This window comes from Dendrobates tinctorius, unplaced genomic scaffold (genome assembly GCF_039654945.1).
Source record: "Dendrobates tinctorius isolate UK_male_01 unplaced genomic scaffold, ASM3965494v1 ptg000070l, whole genome shotgun sequence".
Taxonomy (NCBI): domain Eukaryota; kingdom Metazoa; phylum Chordata; class Amphibia; order Anura; family Dendrobatidae; genus Dendrobates; species Dendrobates tinctorius.
The window spans coordinates 87,418,208-87,441,241 of record NW_027361738.1 but is presented as its reverse complement, the minus strand read 5'-3'; the positions used below and the strand labels follow the sequence as shown (position 1 = coordinate 87,441,241).

The following is a 23,034-nucleotide window of genomic DNA, read 5'->3' as shown; positions in this document are numbered from 1 at the left end:
TGGAGCCGTGTGTGTGCGAGGTCTACAGAGCGGAACCATATGTGTATGAGGTCTGCGGAGCCGTGCGTGTACAAGGTGCATGGTGGGGAGCATTCATACCTCCCAACTGTCCCAGATCCAGTGGGACAGTCCCAAATTTGAGAGTCTGCCCCACTGCTCCGGCCGGGAGCTTACTTTTCCCACGGACACTGGAGTACATGGCGGAGCACCGAGGAGCACTTTAAAATTCGCACGTGACGTTCCACCGGAAGCGACATGCTAGAAGCTGACCGCAAATGAGGTAATTTTGGGAGGAGATTGTGACGGAACCATGGAGGAACTTCAGGGAATGCTTCAGATCCATCACCGTGTTCTCCTCTGACAGCGGGATCGCCTTGGACTCGGGGATGTCAGCCATGTGAGGGGATCATAATATGTCCTGCATCGGGAGGCTCAGGTGGGCACTACAATGGGAGTCGGACTGCTATAGTATCTTTATAGAATCTTTCTTTCTCTCTGTTCTTTCTTTCCCCTCTTTCTCTCTCCCTCTCTGTTCTATCTTTCTTTCCCGTCTTTCTTTTTTTCTCTGTCTCTTTTTGTTCTTTTTTTCTGTCCCCTCTTTCTCTCTCTGTTCTTTCTTTCTTTTTGTTTTTTTCTTTCTTCTTTCTTTCTTTCTTTCTTTCTTTCTTTCTCTATGATCTTTCTCTCTCTCCTTTCTCTGTTTTCTTTTTTCTCTCTCTCTGTTCTTTCTTTCTTTTCCTCAGTACCAGCCTCTGTGCCCTCAGTACCAGTCAGTGTGATAAGCAGTGCTAAATGGGTGTGGTTGAGGCGTGGACATGGGTATGACTAGTTGTGAAATGGGTGTGGTCGGGGCGTGGTGGCGCCAGCGCTTCCTATTTCTGACACAGAGAGCAGCGCCACTGGATGACATCATCAATCAGCTGCTAGCTAGCCACTGTGCCAAAGCGAGAAAGCGCGGGCGCCGGTAATGCTGCAGACATGTGAGAGGTTCTGTGTGTGTGTGTGTGTGTGTATGTGTGTGTGTAGGTGGAGGAGAAGGCAATGAAGGGGTGATGGGGAGAAGGCCATGATGGGGTGATGGGGAGAAGGCCATGATGGGGTGATGGGGAGAAGGCCATGATGGAGTGATGGGGAGAAGGCCATGATGGAGTGATGGGGAGAAGGCCATGATGGAGTGATGGGGAGAAGGCCATGATGGGGAGAAGGCCATGATGGGGGTGATGGAGAGAAGGCCATGATGGGGTGGTAGGGGAGAAGGCAATGATGGAGGTGGTGGAAAGGGCAATAATGAGGGTGGTGGGGGAGAAAGCAAAGATAATGGTGGGGAAGAAGAAAATGATGGAGGTGGTGAAGAGAGCAATGATGGGGAGGGGGAGAGGACAATAATGGGATGCGGGGGGAGGAGGACAATGAGGCGTGTGGGGGATTGGGATGGGAGGAAGGGGGACTTATAATGGCCTTAGGAACTGGGGGAGGTGGAGGAAGACATTATCGCTTATTATGTCTAACACAGTCCCTTAGTATATAGTGTACTCACTATGTCTAACACAGTCGCTTAGTATATAGTGTACTCACTATGTCTAACACAGTCCCTTAGTATATAGTGTACGTACTTATTATGTATAACACAGTCCCTTAGTATATAGTATACGTACTTATTATGTATAACACAGTCCCTTAGTATATAGTGTACTCACTAATTCTGTATAACACCATCCTTAGTTACATACTGTAGTTTCCTCTTTTATTATGTATAACATCGTCCCTTATTATGTACCATCCTCTCTAGTTATATATGGTGCCGTCCCTTATTATATAGCTTCCTCTGCCGTTTGTATAGTGCTGTCTCTTACATAGTGTATTCTTGTCATTTTTATTATTCACAGCGCCCTCTTTTATTACATAGTCTTCTCTCTTGTTAGATATAAAATGACTGCTGATGGAGGAGCCGGTGACCAGACTACCAGTCCATCAGCTCCTCCATTAGAGAGGAAGCTTTCCCATGCTCCATCAGCCATCATTGCATTAGGCTGGTTTCACATTAGCGTTGAAACAACGCTGCGCACTGCGTCGGTAAGCCCCGCCCCGATCCGGCTCCCTGCCCGCCCCATCCGGGATCACCGCCTACTTTCGCATTTGCACGCATGCGATCGGCACACCCTATCTTTAGCATAGGGTGCGCAGATCATGCACTGCCAGCGTGAAAATAGCGTGCTGCGCACTTTTGACTGTGCGCCGTGCGCGCCGAAATGCAGCATGTTGCATTTCGGCGCGCACGGCGCACCGTCAAAAGTGCGCAGCACGCTACTTTCACACTGGCAGCACATGATCTGCGCACCCTATGCTAAAGATAGGGTGCGCCGATCGCATGCGTGCAAATGCGAAAGTAGGCGGTGATCCCAGATGGGGCGGGCAGGGAGCCGGATCGGGGCGGGGCTTACCGACACAGTGCACAGCATTGTTTCAACGCTAATGTGAAACCAGCCTTATACAGCTAAGAAAACAGGACAGTATGTAATAAAAATCAGGGCTCTATATAATCCAATATGTAAGGGACGGTACTGTACATGACAAGAGAGGGCACTGTATAATAAGGGACAGCAATATACATAATAAAGGAGACTACGTAATAAATATACATGTATGTGTGTGTGGCTATATATATATATATATATATATATATATATATAGCTTTGTCGCAATAAAAGGAAGGGGGCCCAGAGACATTTCTTGCACAGGGGCCCCAAGCTGTCAGTGTCCGCCCCTACCCCACACTACACATGCAGGGCCGTTAAGTGACAGCATATCCTTGTGAGAACATACATTTACAGAATGGTAATAGCCCTTTAATTACAAATATTTTGTCTTATTCCAATAAGACCAATAAGAAGCTTTCTGTGCATTTCGCCATGTTTACCGCTCTTCGTCGCCCCCATATAAGTTTATTTCTGGGTTTTTCTTGACACTGAGCAGAGATTACAATGTGTACAGTGCACAGTGACAGATTAACTTTTAATTAAAACGGATGGAAGTCATTGCACCATTAACAAAACCTTATCCCAAGGGAAGAGAGCCGCCTCTTCAAGTGTAAAATCAGAAAGCAGCAAGATGTGTTTTCTTTTTATAGAAGAGGCTTGAAATGTGTTAGAAAAAATAACCTGAAATGAAAAGATCTAGAACAAGAAGTATTTACCATATTTCAGTAATATTCCCATCACTTAGGCCAGAAATTGATGTAATTTCAATTACTGGCGTAGGCATCAAAGATTCACCACATATTTTAAGAGGTGTCTCTTAATAAATATATTGGTTCCATTTCATCACCATTTCCAACATCTTTATAGTAGTTATATTCCTGTACATAGGGGCAGTATTATAGTAGTTATATTCCTGTACATAGGAGCAGTATTATAGTAGTTATATTCTTGTACATAGGAGCAGTATTATAGTAGTTATATTCTTATACATAGGAGCAGTATTATAGTAGTTATATTCTTGTACATAGGGGGCAGTATTATAGTAGTTATATTCTTATACACAGGAGCAGTATTATAGTAGTTATATTCTTGTACATAGGATCAGTATTATAGTAGTTATATTCTTGTACATAGGGAGCAGTATTATAGCAGTTATATTCTTGTACATAGGAGCAGTATTATAGTAGTTATATTCTTGTACATGGGGGCATTATTATAGTAGTTATATTCCTGTACTTAGGAGCAGTATTATAGTAGTTATATTCTTGTACATAGGAGCAGTATTATAGTAGATATATTCTTGTACATAGGGGGCAGTATTATAGTAGTTATATTCCTGTACATAGGAGCAGTATTATAGTAGTTATATTCCTGTACATAAGAGCAGTATTATAGTAGTTATATTCTTGTACATAGGGGGTAGTATTATAGTAATTATATTCTTGTACATAGGGGGCAGTATTATAGTAGTTATATTCTTGTACATAGGGGGTAGTATTATAGTAGTTATATTCCTGTACATAGGAGCAGTATTATAGTAGTTATATTCTTGTACATAGGAGCAGTATTATAGTAGTTATATTCCTGTACATAGGGGCAGTATTATAGTAGTTATATTCTAGAAAAATAGGGGGCAGTATTATAGTAGTTATATTCTTGTACATAGGGGGCAGTATTATAGTAGTTATATTCCTGTACATAGGAGCAGTATTATAGTAGTTATATTCTTATACATAGGGGGCAGTATTATAGTAGTTATATTCTTGTGCATAGGAGCAGTATTATAGTAGTTATATTCTTGTACATAGGGGGCAGTATTATTGTAGTTATATGTTGCCCATGCACAAAGCATGGGCAACAAACAAGGAGAATTGGAACTACTAACACAGGAAAAGAAATATGATGTCATTGGAATCACTGAAACTTGGTGGGACAATACAAATGATTGGAATACAAGACTAGAAGGATACAACTTATTTGCAAAAAACAGACTTGATAAACGAGGAGGAGGTGTCGCATTGTATGTTAGAAATGCGTATATCTGCACAGAGATTGAAGCTTCAGAGACTGGGAGTTCTGTAGAAACTGTTTGGGTAAGAATACAAGAACAGAACAATGGAAAGGACACCATTGTAGGCATTTACTACAGGCCGCCTGTGCAAGCTGAAGATATGGATGAACTCTTTATGCATCAAATGGCAAAGTTCTCCAAAAAATATGACATAGTTGTCATGGGAGATTTCAACTATCCAGACATTTGTTGGGAATCTCTCTCAGGCAAAACTAACAGGTCAAGGAAATTCTTATCCTCTCTTGCTGACAACTTTATCTTCCAAAAGGTAGGGGAGAAAACAAGGGGAACTGCTACCTTGGATCTAATCCTTATAAACAGGGAGGAAATGGTTGAGGAGGTAAAAGTGGCTGGGACCCTAGGAGGTAGCGACCATGCTATTTTAGAATTTTGGATAACTAGAGGAGGAAGACCTGTGAAGACTCAGACGTCAAGGTTAGATTTCAGAAAGGCAGATTTTAAGGGATTCAGAAAGAGAATTGGAGGGATCCAATGGCTGGATATCCTTAAAGACAAAAATGTCCAGGAAGGAAGGGAAATCTTGAAAAATGAAATTCTCAAAGCACAATTGTTAACAATTCCGAAAAGAGGGAAGAATAGGAAGCATTTAAGGAAGCCAAGATGGATGAACACAGAACTTAAGCACATGCTAAAAAGGAAGAAAAAATGTTTATAAAATGGAAAGAGGGAGGCATATCTAAAGAAGAATATAATGTTGTCTGCAGAACCTGCAGGGCACAAATCAGATTATTTAAAGCTGACAATGAATTGAGGCTTGCAAGAGATGTCAAAAGCAATAATAAAGGATTTTGGGGATATGTCAAAAGTAAAAGAAAAGTCAAAGATGCTATAGGATTTTTACAGGATGAAAATGATGAAATGGTAAGACAGACTGTTAAGAAGGCCGAACTTTTAAATTCCTATTCTGCATCTGTTTTCTCTCAGAAAGGAAATGTAACATCAACTGTTCTTCACTGTCCTATTAAGGGAATAGAAGAATCCAGGATATCTATAAACGGAAAGATAGTGAGGAAACAGCTAACCTAAATGAATTCAAGTCTCCAGGTCCAGATGAATTACACCCCAGAGTACTGAAGGAGATAGCAGAAGAAATTTTTGAACCTTTGAACCCCTCTCCATAATCTTTGAAAATTCTTGGAGAACAGGAGAAGTCCCAGAAGACTGGAGAAGAGCAAATGTTGTTCCTATCTTCAAAAAGGTGAAGAAGGTGGACCCAGGCAACTATAGGCCGGTGAGTCTGACTTCTATACCAGGAAAGATCTTTGAACAAATTACAACATGTATGTCAGTACCTGGATAAGAATGAAGTGATTAAACAGAGTCAGCATGGGTTTGTAACTAATAAGTCATGTCAGACTAACTTAATTTCCTTCTATGACAGAATCACTGATTGGATGGATCAAGGAAATGCTGTAGATATAGTATATCTTGACTTCAGCAAAGCATTTGACAAAGTATCTCATACAGTCCTTATTGAAAAAATGACTAAGTATGGAATGGACAAGGCAACTATTAGGTGGATTCTTAACTGGCTTAGTGATCGGACCCAAAGAGTGGTCATGAATGGCTGCACATCCAGTTGGAAGAATGTCTCAAGTGGGGTACCACAGGGCTCTGTCCTGGGCCCTGTATTGTTCAACATCTTTATCAACGATTTAGATGAAGGAATTGAGGGTAAACTGATTAAATTTGCTGATGACACAAAGCTAGGAGGGATCGCTAATACTAGAGAAGAGAGAGAGGATTCAAAAAGATATAAATAAACTGGAGAAGTGGGCAGCAACTAACAGAATGTTTTTTAACAGGGAAAAATGCAAAGTACTACATCTGGGCAATAAAAATGAAAAAAGCATATACAGAATGGGAGGAATAGGGCTAAGCAACTGCACATGTGAAAAAGACTTGGGTATACTAATAGATCACAGACTGAATATGAGTCAACAGTGAGATGCAGCAGCAAAAAAGGCAAATGCAATTCTAGGATGTATTAACAGAAGCATACAGTCTAGATCACATGAAGTCATTATTTCCCTCTACTCCTCTTTGGTCAGACCTCATCTGGAATATTGTGTCCAGTTATGGGCACCACATTTGAAAAAAGACATCAACAAACTGGAGCAAGTTCAGAAAAGAGCGACCAGAATGGTGACCGGTCTGCAAACCCTGTCTTATGAGGAAAGGTTGCAGGATTTGGGAATGTTTAGTTTGCAAAAGAGAAGACTGAGAGGAGACTTAATAGCTGTCTACAAATATCTAAAGGGCTGTCACATTGTAGAAGGATCAACTTTATTCTCATTTGCACAAGGAAAGACTAGAAGCAATGGGATGAAACTGAATGGGAGGAGATACAGATTAGATATTAGAAAAAACTTTTTGACAGTTAGAGTGATCAATGAGTGGAACAAGCTGCCACGAGAAGTGGTGAGTTCTCCTTCAATGGAAGTCTTCAAACAGAGACTGGACAGACATCTGACTGGGATAATTTAGCGAATTCTGCTTTGAGCAGGGGGTTGGACCAGATGGCCCAGGAGGCCCCTTCCAACTCTACGATTCTATGATTCTATTCTTGTACATAGGGAGCAGTATTATAGTAGTTATATTCTTGTAAATAGGGACAATATTATAGCAATTATACTCTTGTACATAGGGAGCAGTATTATAGTAGTTATATTCTTGTACATAGGAGCAGCATTACAGAAGTTATATTCTTGTACATAGGGGCAGTATTATAGTAGTTATAATCTTGTACATAGGGGATAATATTATAGTAGTTATATTCTTGTACATAGGAGCAGTATTACAGTAGTTATATTCTTGTACATAGGGGATAATATTATAGTAGTTATATTCTTGTACATAGGGGCAGTATTATAGCAGTTATATTCTTGTACATAGGAGCAGTATTATACTAGTTATATTCCTGTACATAGGGGCAGTATTATAGCAGTTATATTCTTGAACATAGGGAGCAGTATTATAGTAGTTATATTCTTGTACATAGGGGCAGTATTATAGTAGCTATATTCTTGTACATAGGGAGCAGTATTATAGTAGTTATATTCTTGTACATAGGAGCAGTATTATAGTAAGATTCTTGTACATAGGGAGCAGTATTATAGTAGTTATATTCTTGTACATAGGAGCAGTATTATAGTAAGATTCTTGTACATAGGGGCAGTATTATAGTAGTTATATTTTTGTACATAGGGGCAGTATTATAGTAGTGATATTCTTGTACATAGGAGCAGTATTATAGTAGTTATATTCTTGTACATAGGGGCAGTATTATAGTAGTTATATTCTTGTGCATAGGAGCAGTATTATAGAAGTTATATTCTTGTACAGGGGCGTAACTAGAACTGATTGGGCCCCATAGCAAACTTTTAAACGGGGCCCCCTTAAAGACACACACCCTCAAAACCACACCCCCTTCAAGACACCCCCCCTTACTGATAATACATACTAAAGTCACATTAAGTAACAGAATTAGAAATAATGTAACACAATTTTTCCTACTCCTGTATCTCAGTCAATACAATCAAATTAGTTAAGTATTGATAATTTTATATTTTAAGTTGCTGACCCAACACCACATGGTATACAGCGCCCAGCAAGACATGGTATATAGCGCCCAGCACCACCTGGTATATAGCACCCAGCACCACATGGTATATAGAACCCAGCACCACCTGGTATATAGCGCCCAGCACCACCTGGTATATAGCGCCCAGCACCACCTGGTATATAGCGCCCAGCACCACCTGGTATATAGCGCCCAGCACCACCTGGTATATAGCGCCCAGCACCACCTGGTATATAGCGCCCAGCACCACATGGTATATAGCGCCCAGCACCACATGGTATATAGCGCCCAGCACCACATGGTATATAGCGCCCAGCACCACATGGTATATAGCACCCAGCACCACATGGTATATAGCACCCAGCACCACATGTTATATAACACCCAGCACCACATGGTATATAGCACCCAGCACCACATGGTATATAGCACCCAGCACCACATGGTATATAACACCCAGCACCACATGGTATATAGCACCCAGCACCACATGGTATATAGCACCCAGCACCACATGGTATATAGCACCCAGCACCACATGGTATATAGCACCCAGCACCACATGGTATATAGCACCCAGCACCACATGGTATATAACACCCAGCACCACATGGTATATAGCACCCAGCACCACCTGGTATATAGCACCCAGCACCACATGGTATATAGCACCCAGCACCACATGGTATACAGCACCCAGCACCACATGGTATATAGCACCCAGCACCACATGGTATATAGCACCCAGCACCACATGGTATATAGCACCCAGCACCACATGGTATATAGCACCCAGCACCACATGGTATATAGCACCCAGCACCACATGGTATATAACACGCAGCACCACATGGTATATAGCACCCAGCACCACATGGTATATAGCACCCAGCACCACATGGTAAATAGCACCCAGCACCACATAGTATATAGCGCCCAGCACCACATGGTATATAGCACCCAGCACCACATGGTATATAGCACTCAGCACCACCTGGTATATAACACCCAGCACCACCTGGTATATAGCGCCCAGCACCACCTGGTATATAGCGCCCAGCACCACATGGTATATAGCACCCAGCACCACATGGTATATAGCACCCAGCACCACCTGGTATATAACACCCAACACCACATGGTATATAGTACCCAGCACCACATAGTATATAGCGCCCAGCACCACCTGGTATATAGCGCCCAGCACCACCTGGTATATAGCGCCCAGCACCACATGGTATATAGCGCCCAGCACCACATGGTATATAGCACCCAGCACCACATGGTATATAGCACCCAGCACCACATGGTATATAACACGCAGCACCACATGGTATATAGCACCCAGCACCACATGGTCTATAGCACCCAGCACCACATGATATATAGCACCCAGCACCACATGGTATATAACACCCAGCACCACATGGTATATAGCGCCCAGCACCACATGGTGTATATTTACCCGGTAGCCCGCCAGGCCAGACAGAGCCTGCCCCTAAGCCTCCCTCCGTTATACTCAGTCACCTCTCTCTCTGTCTCTTGCAGCCCCCGGCCGGTGCTTGTTCCATCTTCTCATCTCAGCAGTGTTCTTCCTGCTTTCAGCATCCACGTGGTGCCGCTAATTACATATGCGCATATGTAAAACATGGAATAAGCACCGGCCGGGGGCTGCAAGTGCAAGAGACATGCATTGCTAGGGGAAGAGTTGTAGTTAATTGCACTACCCGGGTAGCGCCGATTGGAGCCGGGGACCCGGGCCCCTATATGGGCCGGGCCGCAAAGCAACCGCTTCGGCTGCTACCCCGGTACTTACGCCACTGTTCTTGTACATAGGGGCAGTATTATAGTAGTTATATTATTGTAAATAGGGGCAATATTATAGCAATTATATTCTTGTACATAGGGAGCAGTATTATAGTAGCTATATTCTTGTACATAGGGGCAGAATTATAGTAGCTATATTCTTGTACATAGGAGCAGTATTATAGTAGTTATATTCTTGTACATAGGAGCAGCATTACAGAAGTTATATTCTTGTACATAGGGGCAGTAATATAGTAGTTATATTTTTGTACATAGGGGCACTATTATAGTAGTTATATTCTTGTACATAGGGGATAATATTATAGTAGTTATATTCTTGTACATAGGAGCAGTATTATAGCAGTTATATTCTTGTACATAGGGGCAGTATTATAGCAGTTATATTCTTGTACATAGGAGCAGTATTATACTAGTTATATTCCTGTACATAGGGGCAGTATTATAGCAGTTATATTCTTGAACATAGGGAGCAGTAGTATAGTAGTTATATTCTTGTACATAGGGGCAGTATTATAGCAGTTATATTCTTGCACATAGGAGCAGTATTATAGTAGTTATATTCCTGTACATAGGGGCAGTATTATAGCAGTTATATTCTTGTACATAGGGAGCAGTATTATAGTAGTTATATTCTTGTACATAGGGGCAGTATTATAGTAGTTATATTCTTGTACATAGGAGCAGTGTTATAGTAGTTATATTCTTGTACATAGGGAGCAGTATTATAGTAATATTCTTGTACATAGGAGCAGTATTATAGTAGTTATATTCTTGTACATAGGAGCAGTATTATAGTAGTTATATTCTTGTACATAGGGAGCAGTATTATAGTAGTTATATTCTTGTACATAGGAGCAGCATTATAGTAGTTGTATTCTTGTACATAGGAGCAGTATTATAGTAGTTATATTCTTGTACATAGGGAGCAGTATTATAGTAGTTATATTCTTGTACATAGGAGCAGCATTATAGTAGTTGTATTCTTGTACATAGGAGCAGTATTATAGTAGTTATATTCTTGTACATAGGAGCAGCATTATAGTAGTTATATTCTTGTACATAGGAGCAGTATTATAGTACCGTAGTTATATTCTTGTACATAGGGGCAGTATTATAGCAATTATATTCTTGTACATAGGGAGCAGTATTATAGTAGTTATATTCTTGTACATAGGGGCAGTATTATAGCAGTTATATTCTTGTACATAGGAGCAGTATTATAATAGTTATATTCTTGTCCATAGGGGCAGTATTATAGTAGTTATATTCTTGTACATTGAAGCAGTATTATAGTAGTTATATTCTTGCACATAGGGGCAGTATTATAGTAGTTATATTCTTGTACATTAGCGGTATTATAGTAGTTATATTCCTGTACATAGGGGCAGTATTCTAGCAGTTATATTCTTGTACATAGGGGGCAGTATTATAGTAGTTATATTCATGTAATTAGGGAGCAGTATTATAGTAGTTATATTCCAGTACATAAGGAGCAGTATTATAGTAGTTATATTCTTTTACATAGGAGCAGCATTATAGTAGTTATATTCTTGTACATAGGGGCAGTATTATAGTAGTTATATTTTTGCACATAGGGGCACTATTATAGTAGTTATATTCTTGTACATAGGGGCAGTAATATAGTTGTTATATTCTTGTACATAGGAGCAGTATTATAGTAGTTATATTCTTGTACATAGGGGATAGTATTATAGTAGTTATATTCTTGAACATAGGAGCAGTATTATAGCTTATATTCTTGTACATAGGAGCAGTATTATAGCAGTTATATTCTTGTACATAGGAGCAGTATTATAGTATTTATATTCTTGTACATAGGTTGCAGTATTATAGTAGTTATATTCTTATACATAGGGGCAGCATTATAGCTGTTATATTCTTGTACATAGGGGGCAGTATTATAGTAGTTATATTCTTGTACATAGGGAGCAGTATTATAGTAGTTATATTCCAGTACATAGGGAGCAGTATTATAGTAGTTATATTCTTGTACATAGGGAGCAGTATTATAGTAGTTATAGCCTTGTACATAGGGGCAGTATTATAGTAGTTAGATTCTTGTACATAGGAGCAGTATTATAGTAGTTATTGTCACGCTCACGCCTTGGCTGAATGGCGTGAGCCGGGGGGTTGTGGCCCCTCTGTGCCACAAACCAGGCTACCCAGGAAGGGGCGTGACTACGACAGCTACCTCGGTCTTCACTGGAGCCTCTGATGGTGAGGTCAGGCTTGTGTGGCAGGTAGCTGTCGGGTGCCATTCCAGGGTGGAGTCTGGCTGTGGCTGCTGATCCCACTCGGGGACAAGTCACTTGGACAGGTGTGACTAACAGGCAGGCTGAGACACTGGGCAAGCAGGCACGGCTTGGTACACTGGCAGGCAGGCACGGCTTGGAGACACGGCTTGGAGACACTGGGCAAGCGGGCACGGCTTGGAGACACTGGTGTTGTGAGTTCATTTTTCCCTTCACCGTTGAGGTCTGATGAACTCCCTCCTCTGGTGAAGGAAGGTAGTGAGGCTGATTACCAAACACCTGGGCAGCTAGATGATGACTGGGTGGCTGGAATTGAGGACTGGATATAAGGCAGCCAACGCCCTTCTGCCTTGCTGGTGATCCTGCTGGATTCTTGTAGACCAGTCTGATTCCTGCGTCTCAAAGCTAAGTTTTTCTGCTCTGCTTTGTACACTTCAGTTTTGTTTTTGTTTTGCCTTGTTTTTTGGGAGTTCTGCCATCCCCGGCCGGGGGTGAGTTGAATTCCATTTTTGTCTCTGATCTGTTTTGCTCTGTCTTCAGAATATACCTGAGTGCTGATATAGTCTTTTGAAGCCTAGCGACTTCAGGGCCTGTTTTTCCTATCAGTCGGTTGGCACATTTTGGATAGGGTTTTTGCGGATGGCAGACAGCGGCTTTCCTATCCTGTCCTATTTAGTTAGCTTGGGCCCCATCATTTGCTCAACCTATCTTTCTATCTGTGTTAGTGTTTTCATCTTGCTTCACCGTCATTATATGTTGGGGGCTGCCTATTGCTTTGGGGTCTGCTCTGGGGCAGTTTAGTTTTTCCCCTTTCTGTCTTTAGGCTATGTAGTTCTCCGGCTGTGATCGAGGGGTCTAGGGCACCGTAGAAATCCCCCACGGCTACTGCTAGTTGTTGTGGATAGGTTCAGGGGTCTGCAATCCGATAGCTTCCAACCTCTCTGGTTTTTCTGGACTTAGCTAGTATTTTGTTTTTTCCTCCTTCGGTGACTCATCATAACAGAATCACCAGCCATACCGCAGATCCTAGGGTACTCAATAGCAGGAGAGAATTGTAAAAAAAAAAAAAAGTGTCAGAATTTTTTTTTTTTGTGCATATTTTCTCCTCTATATCTCTGAGGCCGTAGGGGGAATTTTTCTCTCAATGGAGATGAAGCAATTGTCTGATCGTGTGGAGCAGCTCGCTGCTGAAGTGCGGGGAATTTCCGCCTACCTTGCTCATTCACATGCTGCAGAACCAAAGATTCATACTCCTGATGTGATTTTTGGGGATCGGTCTAAATTCTTGAATTTCAAGAATAATTGTAAATTATTTTTTGCCTTGAAGCCTAACTCGTCGGGGAACTCCGCGCAGCAGGTTAAAATTGTCATCTCTTTGCTGCGCGGCGATCCCCAGGATTGGGTGTTTTCTTTGAATCCTGATGATCCTATTCTGAATAATGTGAATGCATTTTTTCAAGCCTTGGGGTTGTTGTATGATGAACCTAATGCTATTGATCAGGCTGAAAAGACCCTGTTGGCATTAAGCCAGGGTCGGGATTTGGCAGAGTTGTACTGTCAAAAATTCCGAAAGTGGGCGGTCCTTACTACCTGGAATGATTGTGCCTTGGCAGCCCTCTTTCGGAAGGGTTTGTCAGAAACTGTAAAAGATACTATGGTGGGATTTCCTGTTCCCTCTGGTCTTGACGATTCTATGTCATTAGCCATTCAGGTGGATCGGCGTTTACGTGAACGCAAAACTACACGAGAGATCTTGCCACCTGTTGAACAAATGTCTGAACCTATGCAATGTGATAGAGTTTTGTCTAGGACGCAACGTCAGGAGTTCAGAAGGCGAAATAAGCTGTGTTTTTTTTGTGGAGATGCCTCGCATATTATTTCTGTCTGCCCTAAACGAGAGAAACGTTGTGCACACACGTTTTCTGTGGGTGGTGTTCAACCTAAGTTTCTTCTGGCAATTACTCTGATCTGCTCCCTGTCCACATTTTCCGCCAAGGCTTTTGTGGATTCGGGAGCAGCTCTGAACCTGATGGACTTGGATTTTGCTAAATGTTGTGGATTTCCTATGACACCTCTGCGGACGCCTATCCCTTTGAGGGGTATTGATGCTACTCCTTTGGCAAAGAATAAACCTCAGTTTTGGACCCAGGTGGTAATGCGGGTCACGCCAGACCATCAAGAAAATTGCAGATTTTTGGTGTTGCATAATTTGCATGATACCATTGTTCTGGGGTTTCCCTGGTTGCAAATCCATAATCCAGTTCTGGATTGGAAATCTTTGTATGTGGTGAGTTGGGGTTGTCGGTGTGCCCTTAGTGATGCTCCTGTTTTCTCCACCTCTCCCCAGTCGCATGATGTTCCTGACTATTTGGCTGACTTTTATGATGTATTTAGTGAGAATGAGTCTGCGTCTCTGCCTCCTCATAGGAGTTATGACTGTGCAATTGAGCTGAACCCGGGGTGTAAATTCCCCAAGGGTCGGATTTTCAATTTATCTGTACCCGAGCACGAGGCTATGCGATCCTATATTAAGGAGTCGTTGGAGAAGGGTCATATTAGACCATCCTCTTCACCCTTAGGTGCTGGGTTTTTTTTCGTGGCTAAAAAGGATGGTTCATTAAGACCTTGTATTGACTATCGTGCCCTCATCAAAATTACTGTTAAATATCAGTATCCGTTACCCTTGATATCTGATCTATTCTCCAGAGTTAAAGGTGCTTGCTGGTTTACCAAGCTTGACCTCAGGTGGGCGTATAATCTTATTCGCATTAAGCGTGGGGATGAATGGAAGACGGCGTTTAATACTCCGGAGGGACATTTTGAGTACCTGGTGATGCCTTTTGGGCTCACTAATACAAGGAGGGCCACCAAAAAGACCGACTCACCAAATCTCTAGTACCAAAAATACCTGGATGACCAGCCAAAGCAGAGCAATGAACTTCAGACATCACTCTCCTCTTCCACTGGTCAGGAACATACAACTTTCCACTGGGACAACGCTCAGGTTTGTCCTCCTGGAACTCTTCCAGAGCACGTCTCAAATCGGGCGAGATGGCAGAAAGAACTACCCCTTCGCCTAAGATGGTAGCAGGTTTGGTCACCACAGGAGAATCAGCAAAGAAGCTCCTAGAGAGGGCGTCTGCCTTGACATTCTTAGTTCCAGGAAGAAAAGAAACCACAAAATCAAAACGTGTAAAAAACAAGGCCCACCTAGCCTGTCTAGGGTTCAAGCGCTTAGCCGACTCTAGGTAAATCAAATTCTTGTGGTCAGTGACGACCACGACTTGATGCTTAGCTCCCTCCAACCAATGTCTCCACTCCTCAAATGCCCATTTCATGGCCAACAGTTCCCGACTCCCCACATCATAGTTACGTTCAGATGGAGAGAACTTTCGGGAAAAGAAAGCACAGGGATTCATTTTAGATGTTACAGGATCCTTTTGGGACAAAACAGCTCCTGCACCAATCTCAGAAGCATCCACCTCTACCTGGAACGGAAGTGAGACATCAGGTTTCCGCAAAACCGGGGCGGAGGTGAATCTTCGCTTCAGCTCCTGAAAGGAAGAAACAGCCTCTGGAGACCAATTCAACACATCAGCACCCTTCTTAGTCAAATCAGTCAATGGCTTGGCAATACTAGAAAATTTTGCTATAAATTTCCGATAAAAATTAGCAAAACCCAAAAACTTCTGAAGGGCCTTCAAAGAAGTGGGCTGAACCCAATCGTGAATGGCCTGTACCTTGGCCGGGTCCATTTCAATAGTTGACGGAGACAAAATAAATCCCAAAAAAGAAATCCTCTGTACTCCAAAAAGGCATTTAGATCCTTTGACATACAGGGAATTCTCCCTCAAGATCCGGAACACAGTCCGAATATGTTCCACATGAGAATCCCAATCCTTGGAGAAGATCAAAATATCATCCAGATAGATAATCAAAAATTTATCGACAAAATCTCGGAAAATATCGTTCATGAAGCACTGAAAGACAGAAGGGGTATTAGTGAGCCAAAAAGGCATCACCAGGTACTCAAAATGTCCCTCCGGAGTATTAAACGCCGTCTTCCATTCATCCCCATGCTTTATGCGAATAAGATTATACGCCCCACTGAGGTCAAGCTTGGTAAACCAACAAGCACCTTTAACTCTAGAGAATAGATCCGAAATCAGGGGTAACGGATACTGATATTTAACAGTAATTTTGTTGAGGGCATGATAATCAATACAAGGTCTTAATGATCCATCTTTTTTGGCTACAAAAAAAAACCCGGCACCTAAGGGTGACGAGGATGGTCTAATATGACCCTTCTCCAACGCCTCCTTAATATAGGATCGCATAGCCTCGTGCTCGGGTACAGATAAATTGAAGAGCCGACCCTTGGGGAATTTACACCCCGGGCTCAGTTCAATTGCACAGTCATAACTTCTATGAGGAGGCAGAGACGCAGACTCATTCTCACTAAATACATCATAAAAGTCCGCCAAATAATCAGGAACATCATGCGACTGAGGAGAGGTGGAAAACACCGGAGCCTCACTAAAGGCACACCGACAACCCCAACTCACCACAGTCACAGATTTCCAATCCAAAACTGGATTATGAATTTGCAACCAGGGAAACCCCAAAACAATGATATCATGCAGATTATGCAACACCAAAAATCTGCAATTTTCTTGATGGTCTGGGGCGACCCGCATTACCACCTGGGTCCAAAACTGAGGTTTATTTTTTGCCAAAGGAGTAGCATCAATCCCCCTCAAAGGGATAGGCGTCTGCAGAGGTGTCATCGGAAATCCACAACGTTTAGCAAAATCCAAGTCCATTAGGTTTAGAGCTGCTCCCGAATCCACAAAAGCCTTGGCGGAAAATGTGGACAGGGAGCAGATCAGAGTAATAGCCAGAAGAAACTTAGGTTGAACACCACCAACAGAAAACGTGTGTGCAAAGCGTTTCTCTCGTTTAGGACAGACAGAAATAATATGCGAGGCATCTCCACAGAAAAAACACAACTTATTACGCCTTCTGAACTCCTGACGCTGCTCTCTGGACAAAACTCTATCACATTGCATAGGTTCAGACATTTGTTCAACAAGTGGCAACACTTCTCGTGCAGTTTTGCGTTCGCGCAAACGCCGATCAATCTGAATGGCTAATGACATAGAATCGTCAAGACCAGAGGGAACAGGAAATCCCACCATAGTATCTTTTACGGCTTCTGACAAACCCTTCCGAAAGAGAGCAGCCAGGGCATTATCATTCCAGGTAGTAAGTACCGCCCACTTTCGGAATTTTTGACAGTACGATTCTGCAGAATCTTGACCCTGGTTCAATGCCAGCAGGGTCTTTTCAGCCTGATCAATGGCATTAGGTTCATCATACAACAACCCCAAGGCTTCAAAAAATGCGTTCACACTAGTCAGAATAGGATCATCAGGTTTCAAAGAAAACGCCCAATCCTGGGGATCGCCACGCAGCAAAGAGATGACAATTTTAACCTGCTGCGCGGAGCTCCCCGACGAGTTTGGCTTCAAGGCAAAAAATAATTTACAATTATTTTTGAAATTCAAAAATTTAGACCGATCCCCAAAAAATACATCAGGTGTGGGAATCTTTGGTTCAGCAGTATGAGAATGAGCAAGGTAGGCGGAAATTCCCCGCACTTCCGCAGTGAGCTGCTCCACACGATCAGACAATTGCTTTATCTCCATTGAGAGAAAAAAAAATCCCCCTACGGCCTCAGAGATATAGAGGAAAAAATATACACACCTATTTTTTTTTTTTTTTTTACAATTCTTTCCTGCTATTGAGTACCCTAGGATCTGCGGTTCGGCGTGTGATTCTGTTATGAATGAGTAACCGTAGGAGGCAGACACAAAAATAGCAGCTAAGGCTGGTTTCACATTTGCGCTTTTGTGCGCAGTACATCGTGTGCGCATGCGCACTGCGCACCTATATTTAACATGACGTGCGCATGGTCTTGCGCATACTTGCGTTTTCGTGCGCATGCGTTTTTTTGTCTTTTGCGCCAGGTGCGTCAGACGCAACATGTTGCATTTTTGGTTCCTCCCTGTCTCGTCAAAAAAACGCATGCGCACGCTTGCGCACGGAATGCGCAAAAACACCACATTGGAGCCTATGGGAGCGCATGCGTGCGCATGGTCTTGCGCACGCTTGAGTTTTTATGCGCATGCGTTTCTAAGATAAACACGACTGGAATGTGGTCTAGACAGTAAAAAAAAAAAAATTAAAGCAAGGTGATAAAATGGTGTGGGCACTGGGATTCCACAATACTTAACAGACTGCTCAACGAGTGGACACACAGCTAAAAGCACAAGCTGCACCAATGTAAGTATGAAAAACCTAATGTCTGGCTGAAATTTCAATACATTTCTATGTTTCTTATGTCTCTTTTTTTTTTATTGCAGCATGTCTTCATCTGGTGAGGAATATGTCCCCGGGACAGGGCAAGAGGCAGAAGAAGTGAGTACCATGCTTCCGTATGGATTGGTAAAAATAAACACATGTGGTTAATTTTTTTTGTTTAATTTTCAGACCTCATCCTCCACCACGCCACCACCACCGGAGGAACGGCAGGAGCAGCAAGGCCAAGTGTGGGCGGGAAGACGGGATGTAAGTACAGACGGACTGTTTTTTTTTTTACTTAATTTCTATGCTGGTTTATTTTCTTTTTTTTTGGAACTGTATTGAAAATTCTTTCAGGTGTTTATTTTTTTTATGTTTTTGGTAAATTTTTATTAGTATTTTTTGGTAATTTTCCATGTTTTTTTTTGCTGCTTTTTTGGTTACAGATTTTTTTTAAACTTAATTTCTAGGCTGGTTTATTTTCTTTTTTTTGGTAATCATTTTTTAAAGAATTTTTTTTAATTTTCATGGTTGTTTTTTTCGGTGTTTGTTGCTTTTTTGCATTTATTTTCATTTAAAACAAAAAATTTTTTCATGGCTTGTGTATCAATATCTAAAGCTCAAAGTGTGTATGTGTGTATGTGTGTGTGTGTGTGTATGTTTGTTTGTATGTTTGGGTATATGGGCACGGGACTATGGGATGGAGGATATGTATGATGGGTATATGGGCACGGGACTATGGGATGGAGGATATGTATGATGGGTATATGGGCACGGGACTATTGGATGGAGGATATGTATGATGGTATATGGGCACGGGACTATGGGATGGAGGATATGTATGATGGGTATATGGGCACGGGACTATGGGATGGAGGATATGTATGATGGTATATGGGCACGGGACTATTGGATGGAGGATATGTATGATGGTATATGGGCACGGGACTATTGGATGGAGGATATGTATGATGGTATATGGGCACGGGACTATGGGATGGAGGATATGTATGATGGGTATATGGGCACTGGACTATGGGATGGAGGATATGTATGATGGGTATACGGGCACTGGACTATGGGATGGAGGATATGTATGATGGGTATATGGGCACGGGACTATGGGATGGAGGATATGTATGATGGGTATATGGGCACTGGACTATGGGATGGAGGATATGTATGATGGGTATACGGGCACTGGACTATGGGATGGAGGATATGTATGATGGGTATATGGGCACGGGACTATGGGATGGAGGATATGTATGATGGGTATATGGGCACTGGACTATGGGATGGAGGATATGTATGATGGGTATATGGGCACTGGACTATGGGATGGAGGATATGTATGATGGGTATATGGGCACGGGACTATGGGATGGAGGATATGTATGATGGGTATATGGGCACTGGACTATGGGATGGAGGATATGTATGATGGGTATATGGGCACGGGACTATGGGATGGAGGATATGTATGATGGTATATGGGCACGGGACTATTGGATGGAGGATATGTATGATGGTATATGGGCACGGGACTATTGGATGGAGGATATGTATGATGGTATATGGGCACGGGACTATGGGATGGAGGATATGTATGATGGGTATATGGGCACGGGACTATGGGATGGAGGATATGTATGATGGTATATGGGCACGGGACTATTGGATGGAGGATATGTATGATGGTATATGGGCACGGGACTATTGGATGGAGGATATGTATGATGGTATATGGGCACGGGACTATGGGATGGAGGATATGTATGATGGGTATATGGGCACTGGACTATGGGATGGAGGATATGTATGATGGGTATACGGGCACTGGACTATGGGATGGAGGATATGTATGATGGGTATATGGGCACGGGACTATGGGATGGAGGATATGTATGATGGGTATATGGGCACTGGACTATGGGATGGAGGATATGTATGATGGGTATATGGGCACTGGACTATGGGATGGAGGATATGTATGATGGGTATATGGGCACGGGACTATGGGATGGAGGATATGTATGATGGGTATATGGGCACTGGACTATGGGATGGAGGATATGTATGATGGGTATATGGGCACGGGACTATGGGATGGAGGATATGTATGATGGTATATGGGCACGGGACTATTGGATGGAGGATATGTATGATGGTATATGGGCACGGGACTATGGGATGGAGGATATGTATGATGGGTATATGGGCACTGGACTATGGGATGGAGGATATGTATGATGGTATATGGGCACTGGACTATGGGATGGAGGATATGTATGATGGGTATATGGGCACGGGACTATGGGATGGAGGATATGTATGATGGTATATGGGCACGGGACTATTGGATGGAGGATATGTATGATGGTATATGGGCACGGGACTATGGGATGGAGGATATGTATGCTGGGTATATGGGCACGGGACTATGGGATGGAGGATATGTATGATGGTATATGGGCACGGGACTATGGGATGGAGGATAATTATAATTTTCTATAACTAACCACAGTTAGTTACTATGCCCGGGCAGCGCCGGGCTCTTCAGCTAGTTTTCTAGATTTTTCATTTTAAAATCTTTCAAAGATTAATGTTTGTCTTTCTTTTCTAGGCTCCACAGCGGGAGGAGGACCTCGCCCTGGACAACAACGAGCTCATCCGTCTAGTCCAGGAGCGAGTCCCGTTGTGGGACACCCGTCACCAACTGCACTCGGACAACGTGGTGATCCGGCGGCTCTGGAACGAGGTGGCCGCATCGCTGATGGATGGCTGGGACAACGCCTCTCCCCGGGTCCGCAAGGATTTTCGTAAGTATTTAAATGCAGTGTGATGCAGCAGTGATCTTGGCCGGGATCACCCAACTGTGTGTGATGCTATTAACTCCATGGAGTTTCTATCATCACACACAGTTGGATGATCACAGCCTCCAGTGCATAGTCTTACTTTTTTTCTTTTTTTTTTTTTCCACCACAGTGAACAAAGTCAGAACCCGTTGGCGCTCGATGAAGGACCGCTTCAACAGGGATATCCGTCAGGAGAAGCAGGTTCGCAGTGGTGCTGCGGCAAGGACCGGCACGAAGTACAGATACCATCGTGCCTTGGCATTTTTAAGACCGGTCCTTGCCTCCCGAACGTAAGTATTTTCTAGCTGTATTGTGTTTTATTCTGTGCTTTTCTATTCCACAGGAGTTGGCGATTGTTAATTTATGGTAGTAATTTCTTTCTTTTCTTTTCACAGCACCTGGAGCAGCACCCTGCAACCTGGGCCCGAAGCGGTCCTTCATCAAGCTGCCCCGGACCCCTCCCAGCCATCCATCAGCGAGGAAGCACCTTGCAGGTCTGCACCACAGTCATCTGGAGACCAGGAAGCTGGTCGCTCAGGTGTTCCCCTGTCCCAGGTCTCTGCCACTGGTTTTGCGGCACTTCCCGCCAGCAGCGGCAGAGGACCTCGGACAGGCCTCTCATGCCAGAGTTTGTTGAATTGAGCTCGGTCTTTCAGAGTAGCCTCAAGGCACTCTCCGATAGACTTGAGAGTGGTTTCCTCCTTTTGGACCAACACTACAAGTCTATTGAGCGTCGCCTTGAGCGCCTGGAAGTCGACCTCGCCAGACCAGCGCATCATTTTTATACACAAATAGCTCGGGACACGGCGGAACACCTTACCCCTGACCTCCAGTTGACTGTCATGCAGGCCTGCAACAATGCTTTTATGCAAGCTATGCAGCAGAGTAGGATTATGCAGCAGTCACCGGTGGCATTTCCACCGGTGCCACCCCTGACTCGTTTTACAGCATTACCTACTTCTGCTGCATATCACTGCACAGCCACCACACTTCCAAGCCTCGCCGGACACCAATATACCACCCCAAGTCCGAGTGCAGCTGGACATTTACCCGCCAACACCATGCCAAGCGCTGCTCCTGCCTGGCCCACCACTGCTGCCGCCACCACCACTGGATGGCCCGTCGTCACCACCCCTGCCTGTAGCGCCGCCACCACCACCACCAGTGGGAGGACCACCCCGGTATGGACCGCCACAGCCACCACGCCTGCATGGACCGCCACCACCACCACCACCACCACCTCGGAGCAGCATCAGCTGGGGGACCCGCATTCAATATTTACGGCCCCTGCCAGGACATCCACCACCACCAGCATGCCACAGCAGGTACAAGATCCTGGCAGGCGGTCCACAAGCGCCAGGCGGTCCCCCAGCTCCAGCCGGTCCACAGCCTCCAGGCGGTCCAGAGGCTCAAGGCGGTCCAGAGGCTCAAGGCGGTCCAGAGGCTCAAGGCGGTCCCCGGGGTCTAGCCAGTCCTCAGGCTCTAGCGAGGACAGCAGCAAGACGACGGGCCACCGTCATAAGAAAACAAAGAGGAGGACTCTGACCCTCCCTCCTCCCTC

At 43.6% G+C, this 23,034-nt stretch overlaps 1 long non-coding RNA gene across 2 annotated transcripts in view; it reads right to left on the bottom strand.

Moving 5' to 3' along the window:
• The window catches only part of LOC141095967 (uncharacterized), a 41,302-nt gene extending 31,535 nt beyond the window's left edge, over positions 1-9,767 (bottom strand). The window contains exon 1 of one of the 2 annotated variants that reach the window (XR_012233528.1): positions 9,680-9,767. This is a non-coding gene — a long non-coding RNA (uncharacterized lncRNA). Of the gene's footprint in view, positions 1-9,617 lie in introns of both variants that reach the window. The other variant, XR_012233529.1, reaches the window with a different exon arrangement.
• Between the last annotated feature and the right edge of the window lie 13,267 nt (positions 9,768-23,034).